Source organism: Peromyscus maniculatus, chromosome 20 (assembly GCF_049852395.1).
Source record: "Peromyscus maniculatus bairdii isolate BWxNUB_F1_BW_parent chromosome 20, HU_Pman_BW_mat_3.1, whole genome shotgun sequence".
Classification (NCBI taxonomy): domain Eukaryota; kingdom Metazoa; phylum Chordata; class Mammalia; order Rodentia; family Cricetidae; genus Peromyscus; species Peromyscus maniculatus.
The window spans coordinates 44,737,821-44,746,811 of record NC_134871.1 but is presented as its reverse complement, the minus strand read 5'-3'; positions in this window follow the sequence as shown (position 1 = coordinate 44,746,811).

Sequence of the window (8,991 nt, the reverse complement as noted above, 5' to 3'; positions counted from 1 at the left end):
ACTGGTTAATGTAAACAGTGAGGAAACAGAGTTCTGAGCTGTGCCGCTTTTGGTTTTACTGGCTCCTTTAGAAAAATACTTTATATCACCTAATAGCTGTGCAGTATTTGGCGAAGAGCTTTACAGCAGCTAAATACGGTAATTTCACCCTCAGCATGAAGTGAAGTTTTTCGGTAGAACGAACCAAAAATACTGCTGTAATAGAAACGTTTGTCTGAATTGAAGCACTTAGGGGAACTACTATGAATTTGGGTGAAGGGACAGCCTCTAGTTAAAAGCTGTTTACCGCTGACAGTGCATCTCTGCCGGTCTGGAAAGGCTGAGAGAACTTGGCAACTTTGGGGTGTGGCTTCGTCCCAAGAATGTTACAATCCTCTAGCAACAAGTATCACAACTCTATATTGACTATTGACAACACTCACTAAATCCCAGTGCTTTATAACAAAGCTGACTATAAACTCTAAACTTTAGAAATGATGTACATACTTCCTGTCTAGTTAAGAGAATCTTTCTAATAGAGATAATGATAATAATTAGGAGTAAGAAGTAGAAAAAGATGAAAATAAGAAATATGAGTTTGTAAAAATTCTGTCTTGTTAGATCTCTGTGTTAAGAAATCTTTAGGTGTTTGCTAAGTTAAATATATGCTAATGGTAGCCCTATATAAGTTTGTAAAATAGATCTATAGAGTTTCTTTAAGAATATACACTTGCAAGAAGTATCTAAGGTAGTCTTAAGACATGTAGTAATAAACTTGTAAGATGCTAGTTGTAAATGTAAGTTTAAATAAGAATAAGATGGAATGAATAATAAGAAATATATTTGCTAAAGTAGTTCTATAGTTTAAGGAGTATAAATAAGTAGATGTTAATATGTTATATGTGAGTTTGTAAAAATGTGTAAATGTTGAATGTGAGTCTAAATGCTTTGCAAGGCAAAATGTTATATGTGAGTTTGTGAAAAAGTGTAAATGTTAAGTGTGAGTCTATTAATGTATATGGTGAAAGAACCTGAGACACAGAAGGTAGTGTCCTAGTAGACTGCAAAGTAGGCAGTCTGAATGGTTTCAAAAGCTCCAGAAGCCGCTAAGAAGCTAAGAATGGCGGACGCCAGAACCAGCACAAAGCATCCGCAGCTGAGATCCGTGGAAAATCGACCCAACACAGAAAAACCTGAGCTAACATCAAAAATGGTGCAGTTTAGAATACTACTGTACCTAAAAAGGTCACTGGCTTGAGAATAAAAGTTCAGAGACGCTTGTTTGAACAAAAATTAACTGCAAAAAGTCTTGGTTGAAAAACGTCTCTTCATATTTGCAAGTGAAAGCCTGATACCAGAATTTTTCTTGTTTGAACTTTTTGAACTTAAAATGAGATAAAATTACAAAAAGATTTTGGTTATGGATTTCTCATATTTGGAAGGCTAGTACCAGAATTTATCATTTGAATTTTAAGACTTAAGAAATGAAATAAACAATAGAGATTTCATTGGAATGGGACAATTTTGAGTAATGACCTAGGAACGGTTTTCTGGAATTGGGTTAAAAATGGAACTGTTTAAATGAAGAAATTTATTTCTACCTAGAATCAAGATGCCGTTTTGTATATGCATATATGCTTTATTAACTGGTGATTCATGAATTGTTTTGTGGAACTGTTTATGTAAAAATGGAATCACTTATGGAACTGGTTTTGTGTTACAAATGGAGCTGTTTAAACAGAAAAATTTGGGTTTTCTAACTAGGCTTGAGATTTTGCTTAAAATTATAAAGAAAAGGGAGAGTTAATATTCCTTAGTCTATTTAATTTTAAAAATTTTCTTTGAGTGGATTAATGTCATGTTTTGTTAGTAAGAAATGCAAATGGGGTATACTAAGAGACTACTTTTAAAGTGTGTGAAGAGTTTTATTAAGAAACTGCTTTTGGATGTTTTGCTAAGTTTTCAAAGTGTTAATGGTTAGATTGAAAATATTGCTTTTCAATATGGGTTTGTAGGAATTGTATAAGTTTGGGTTCCTCTAACTAGGTTTGAGATTTTGTTTAAAAAATTATAAAGAAAAGGAGGAGTTATGAGATTGAATTATGTCCGCAGAAACCTATTAATATTAATGCACCCTGGTTTTGTGGAGTTAAGGAAATATTTAAGTTTGATGTGAATGCATCGAAGTTTTTTCTATGTTCTGTTAACAAGAAAATTCAAATGATTGAGTTAAAGTTGTAAGACCATATATGCTAATTCAAATGCTTCTGCTAAGAGTTTGCTTTGAGTTGTAAGATTGAGAGAATTGTGACTATGTATAGCAATATTTATGTTAACCTGTTAATGGTAATGATGAAGCTAAGGGATTCTTTAAGTTTGTAGTTGCCTTAAGAGTTTTTGGTTTAGAAAGGGCTTGAGGCAGCTAAGACTGCTGTAGTCACCTTGGACCTAATTCAAAAGAGAAATGCCATCTATATCATCCTCTACTCCCATACTGGGAGGTGTAACAGCTATGGAGATTGCTGTAAGCCATTAATAGTTTTTTTATATATATATTAAGAAGGGGGAACCTGTGGGAGCCCGTTCTTGGGTTCCTCGTGGCTTTACCCAGCAGGTCCAAATAGAGGATGATCAGGACCACCGGCCTGAGTGCAGGTGTCTGAGATGGTCTGCACTTGGCTGTGCTGGGGGAGGAGGTCTTTTGCTCCACCCCCTTGGCGTCTCTATAAAAACCCTGGGCCAGAGACAGTCGGGGCCCGTTGGAATAGGTTCCAGGCCCTCTTGAGGCTATCTTTTATTTTCTATCTGTTTATCTCCGCAAGACTCTCCGCTATAAATCCTTCTATCTAATATTTCCTGCTGCTCGCACTCAAGAAAACTCTGGGGAACTGTGGGGGTGGTGGGTAAACGCCCCACAGGAGATCAGATTCTAGTTAAACCTGGAATGGCCTCAGCAAGAATACAAGATGGAGGAACCTCTGCCCTGTCTTGCTCCATCACACAGCTGGATAGAGATACTGAGCCAGTGTCAGAATCAGCTGGACTGACTTTTGTAAATCTCTAACCTACATAAATAAAAACAAAAGGAGTATATGAATATGGCCATGTGGCTGTAAAGGGAGGGAATCTGGTGCTTATGTCTGGTAATGAACGCCACATACACTGGCCCATTATTTACAGGAAAGACTCCTGCAAAGATGTTTTCTCCACAACTGCTGAACCTCGGACTGGCTGCACACTCCACCCACAAGAAACCCTATGTAAGCCTGCTTGGTTCTTTGCTGCTTCTTGTCCTAGCAAAGGCAGCCGCCCTCCTGTGTTTTTTCCAGTAAATCTCTTGGGTGAGGTCTGTTGTGCGGTGTGACTTTGTGGTATTCCCTGGCTCGTGCCTGCCAGGGGATGGATACCTTTCCCTTCAGATCTCTAACACTTGCACTGTGGATACTTTCCCCTTCAGAGCTTACACTTACAAGGTCTGGCTTTAGAATTTGGGTCGATTGCCTGATCTCGATGGGGCTTCCAAGAAAATGTGCATCTTGGCCCAGATCCGACACGTCGAGTTAGTCCACCCCAACATCTACTCCATCTGTGAGCTGGTAGAGCCTGTGGAGGAGCCGGTACTGCAGAAGAGGTCATTATCATATAGGGCCAGTCCTAGGCAGACTACTAACACAAAGGTTGAGTCCAACCAGCCTCAGGGCAGCCAACATCGAGGGTGGGGAGGTGTATGGCAGCTTGGAGCTCGAATGGAACCTGCATTGCCCTGACTCTGGGCAACAGCAGAATATCCAAGATGAGTCTCAACAATGGTGTTTTGGAATCAGAAAATTTGAACCAGACCAATGACTGGTTGGAAGTAATGAATATTTGCGTAGAAAGCTGTTTGGGCAAAAGAATATGCTGTGTAGCACTGCAGTTTCCAGTGCCACTATGATAAGAATGGAGCTGAGAGCGCACCGTAGAGAGAGAGACAGAACTAATGATGTGACTATGGCAGTGGGAGGTGTGAGAGAAGGCTGTGGTGTAGCTGAAAGTTTTCCTGTGTCCTGCCATGTCTGCAGCCGCTTAGACCTGAGTAAACACACGGAGGCTTATATTAATTAAAACTGCTCGGCCATTAGCTCAGGCCTACCACTGACTAGCTCTTACACTTAAGCTCAGCCCGTTTCTGTTAATCTATATGTCGCCACGTGTTCCGTGGATCTACTTGTGTGCCGTTACATGCTGCTCCCTGGAAGGCAGGCTGGCATCTCCTCACCCAACCTTCCTCTTCCCAGAATTCTCCTTATCTGCTTATCTCACCTATACTTCCTGCCTGGCTACTGGCCAATCAGTATTTTATTTATCAACCAATCAGAGCAACACATTCACAGCATACAGAGCAACATCACCTATCACTGTGATGGATGGGGGAACATGTCATTGCTGAGCAGGGCTGACAGGGTGGTGTGCAGTAGCTTGAAGCTTATGCAGACTCAGCCCCCCTGAACACTTGGTCCAGCCACAAAATTCCCCTGGTTCTGAGCAAGGATGGGATGTCGGGGATGAAAAACAGTTCATTTTTTCTTTTTTTTGGATTGGACCACCTCAAATGACTTCTGTGGTCTGTGCTGCCCCCAGATGCCATGTTGGTATCTATGGTCTACTGCCGAGACTGTGTTGAAGCCAGAGGGGTATGTGCATGTCTGTAGTCTGGGATGCCACTGGAGGCCATGTGTATGTCTGGGGACTGTGCTACCAGTAGAGGTCATGTCAATGTCTGTGGTCTGTGCTACCACAGGAAGCACATATTGGTGTTTGTGGTCCAGGTTGTTTCCAGAGACCATGTTGATGGCTGTGTGCTGTGCTGCCGCCAGGGGCCGTGTTGATGTCTATGGTCCATGCTGCCACCAAGTGCCATGTCTAGGACTGTGGTCCTGACGCAGCTGAGGGCCATGTTGATGTCTGAGACTTGAGTTACCATCAAGAGCCATGAGGATGTCTGTGATCTGTGCCACTGCCTGAAGTCATGTTGATGTCCATGGCCTGTGCTGGGGCTGTGTTGACATCCTTGGCCTGTGCTGCCTCTGAGGGCTGTGATGGTATCTGGTAGGTTCACACCAACACAAAAGGCCAGATCAGACCATATTAAAAACAGATAAATTCAGGTTCATTTGACATTGCTCCTAGGCAGGTTCAGTGGTCCCAAAGAACAGGCCCAGGCTAAGGCAGGGAGGTTTTATAGACCTTAGCCAAGGGGTAATGATGTGTCAGCCAGGAGCTGGGACTGTGCCCAAGCATGATCACAAGCTAAGCCCCTGGGCAGGCACTTAGGTGGGCTGGCCATGTCAGAAAGGCGGGTTGCATCTGCTGCCAGAAATAAGGAACCGGGTTTTTAGCACCATTCCTTTGTCCAGAGTTTGCTCAGTGCAGGTGGGGTTGGGGGAAATAGGGTAGACAGGGTTTCCCAGCTTGTGCAGGGGAGATCAGGGGTTCCGACTGAACAGTGTCCATGGGCTGTATCACCACTGGAGACCATGCGGATATCCGAAACCCATGCTGCAGTCAGACTTTTCTTTGGGTTTCCAGCTCACAAATAACATGATGTATGTTAATATTCTGACCCGCCCCTTGAAATCCCACCCCTTGGGGCCGCCCTGTGTCCTGACGTAAAAGCCTCATTCTAAGGAAAAACTCCTCCCCTTCTCTCTTCTGCTTTTCCTGCCACGAGGTGTGCACCCCTTGACCCTCCTCTCTCTTTTCTCCCCCTCTTTCCTGTCTTTCTCTTCACCTCTCTATTACAGTAAACTCTCCGTGTGGATGCAGTGCCTGGGTGTGAATGACTTTCTACGCGCCATTGCCCCCACTGCATCTGCCAGGCACGTTTTTCCCTCACGAGTGGGATACCCTGGCCTGGCCAGCTAAGGGTTCCCCACGTGTAAAATTCATAACAACATGGAGACTTTATTAATGATGACAGCTCGGCCTTAGCTTAGGCTTGTTCCTTACTGGTTCTTATAACTTAATCAACCTGTATTTTAAAATCTACATTCTCCCATGTGGCTCGTTACCTCATCTCTGTACTGCTTCCTCCGTGTCTGGTTGATGACTCCCTGTGTGCCTAGATTCCTTCTCCTCTTCTTTTCTTTCCCCCCAAATCCTGCCTATCCTCTCCTGTCTAGCTATTGGCCACTCAGCTTTTTATTACACCAGTCACAGCAACACCTCTATACACAGTATAAAAATATTCTGCAACACTGTGCTGTCACCAGAAAGCACGTGGAAGTCCATGATCTGTGCTCCCATTGACTGTAAAGGGCAAGGGAGCTACTTTTGCCTTGTATCAAAGACTGTAGACTCACAGTTGAGAAGGAGGAACACAAAAGGCATCTGTAACAATGTCTACCCCTACCCACCAAAGTAAAAGTAACAGCCAAAACAGAAGGTCATGGAAGAGAACTCTTTTAAGACTGTGATAACAGTGTTAAAATGTAGCACTCTCTAATTGATGACTTCTGGCATGGGTGCAGGTGGGGAAGGACTCAGTCTTTTTTAAGGGGCTGGCCACCGGGAGTTTGACCATGCTCCAGTGAGTGTATGGGCAACACATATATTGGACTTGTTGGGTTTTTTTTGTTTTTTTTTTTTAAGTAGGGATATAGGTCACAAGGGTAGGGGTAAAGATCTGGGAGGACTAGAAAATGAGTGTGCTCAGTGTAAACAATGTGAAATTCCCAAATAATTAATAAAAATACGAGAAGAAATAAAGCAACAACAGCCATGATCATGTGGTTGCTATTTGATTAGGAAGCGTTAGGGTGATCATGGAGGGTGAGGAGGGTTTGGGCGTTCCCCAAAACAAGTCAAGCTCATGATTTGGGAGCAGTCAGGTTCCAGGAAAAAGAAACAGAAACTTATTTTTAACAATCCAGAATAATGTCTCCAGCCTTCGAAATGGAGTCAGGCAGGTTCCTCCAAAGGAGGGAGCTGGAGGGTGAGCTGGCAGGAGAGTGAGAGGCTGAGGGTTGTTCCAGGTAAGACAGTGTTCTTCATGCCAGCTGCCACAGTGAGGACCCACGCTCCAGGGTCCTTCAGGAGTCTGGAGGGAAGCACATGAGCCCACTCCACAGAAGGAGGGACTCTGTTACCAACCTTCCCCAGAGGGTGGAGAGCCTGGCCTCAGCTCCAAGACAGTTAAGGTGAATGCATCAGGGATGTTTGTTCAGAACATAAGGAACAATGTTTGTTTACAAATTGCCCTTACCTCTGCAGGAGGTCGGGGCCAGAGCCCAGGGGAGGCAGGGCTTCAACTTCCTTTGTTCTAGACAGAAAGGGAAGATTTGCCTTCTTGTCACAACTGGGAGGTGCTGAGGTCTGGCTGTGCCCTGTTCTAGGTTAACTGTGTTGTAAAGTGGCGGGTTTTCAGACTGCATCTTGCCCTGAGAGACTCCATTTTATACAGGCTTCCCTGGACTCCATTCTGAGGATGCAGGATGACTGTGTGCCCGGATAGACTCACAGACAGCACCATCTGTCGAGCACCACCCAAGCGGCACAAACAGACAGTGACTTATTCCTGGAGATGGAAGGGTGCTACCCTCTACATTCATGGGAGAGGGGTGAATTGAGACTCTTGAGACATTTGGATGTATTACAATTGTACCAAATAAAACAGGTCCCAAACTTACGGGATATGCCATCCAAAGGAAAGAGTGTATTCCCTCACACGAACTCCATAAAATGGCGGGCACTTAGCACTACACAGCCTCACTGAACTGTCATTTGATCTCTGGTATGTGTGTTAAGGATCTCGCTCTTGTTTACAGAAACCATGGATACCCCAAAGGGTGGACTTTAACCGGTCTCCATTTTATAAAGAGGAAGGTCAACACAGGGGAAAATTACCTCAATGTTTCCAATCCAAGAAAGGCCTTGATGCGTTCTCAACAGGTAGAACAACTGGGGGAAAGGTTAATTCTGGTCACCTGCACAATCTTAGACACCCGACACTCAAGCAAGGCTTAAAATAATTGACAGTTGTGGTAGTTTGGATTAAATGTCCCCCATAAGCGCACATGTTTAGGTTCCCGGTTGGTGATGCTATTCAGGTAGGTTATGAAACCTTTGGGATGTGACGTCTTGAAGGACAAAGTAAGTCACCGTGTGGGGGTTTGAGAGTTTATGGTCTTGTGCCCCTTCGCTTGCTTTCTCTGCTTCTGGTTGAAATGGCTCAGATCCCGCCTTGTCTGCTGCGTGTTGTCCCTTCTCCCCGCCATTATGGATTCTAACCCTCTAGAACCGTCAGCCCAAATAAATTCTTTCTCCCATAAGTTACTTGTGGTCTTGGTGTTTTGTCACAGCAACAGAAAGCATTGGCCACAACCCACAGATGAGTGTCGCACTCACCCCTCATCACAAGAACTTCCCTTTTTAACAGACTGAGACCATGGGAGAGAAATCATAGCTAATCAAAACACAGAGACCAAGTGATCCCGGGGTGGTCCCCCCCCCAACAAATTGATACACCTACCACATAGCTCTGGAGCTTAAGGCTCAGGGAACATTGAGGAAGAGGGGGTGGGTGGAAAAATTGTAAGAGCCATGGGAACAGTGTATAAAGTGAGGACATGAATGCTCCAAGATATGGTCGAGGGGAAGAGTTTTTGGTTTTGGTTTTGTAGATATGAGGGAGAGGACAGCCAGAGGCATCAGGAGAAGTCCAGAGCAGGGAGAGCAAATAGTAGACCAGACACCGTCATGAGAGAGGGGAAGGGGAGGGGAAAAAAAAGGAAGAAGACGAGAGAGAGAGAGAGAGAGAGAGAGACAGAGAGAGAGAGACAGAGAGAGAGAGACAGAGAGAGAGAGACAGAGAGAGAGAGACAGAGAGAGAGAGACAGAGAGAGAGAGACAGAGAGAGAGAGACAGAGAGAGAGAGACAGAGAGAGAGAGAGAGAGAGAGAGAGAGAGAGAGAGAGAGAGAGAGAGAGAGAGGAAAAGAGAGGCAAGAGATGGGGCAAGCACACTCCTGGCTGA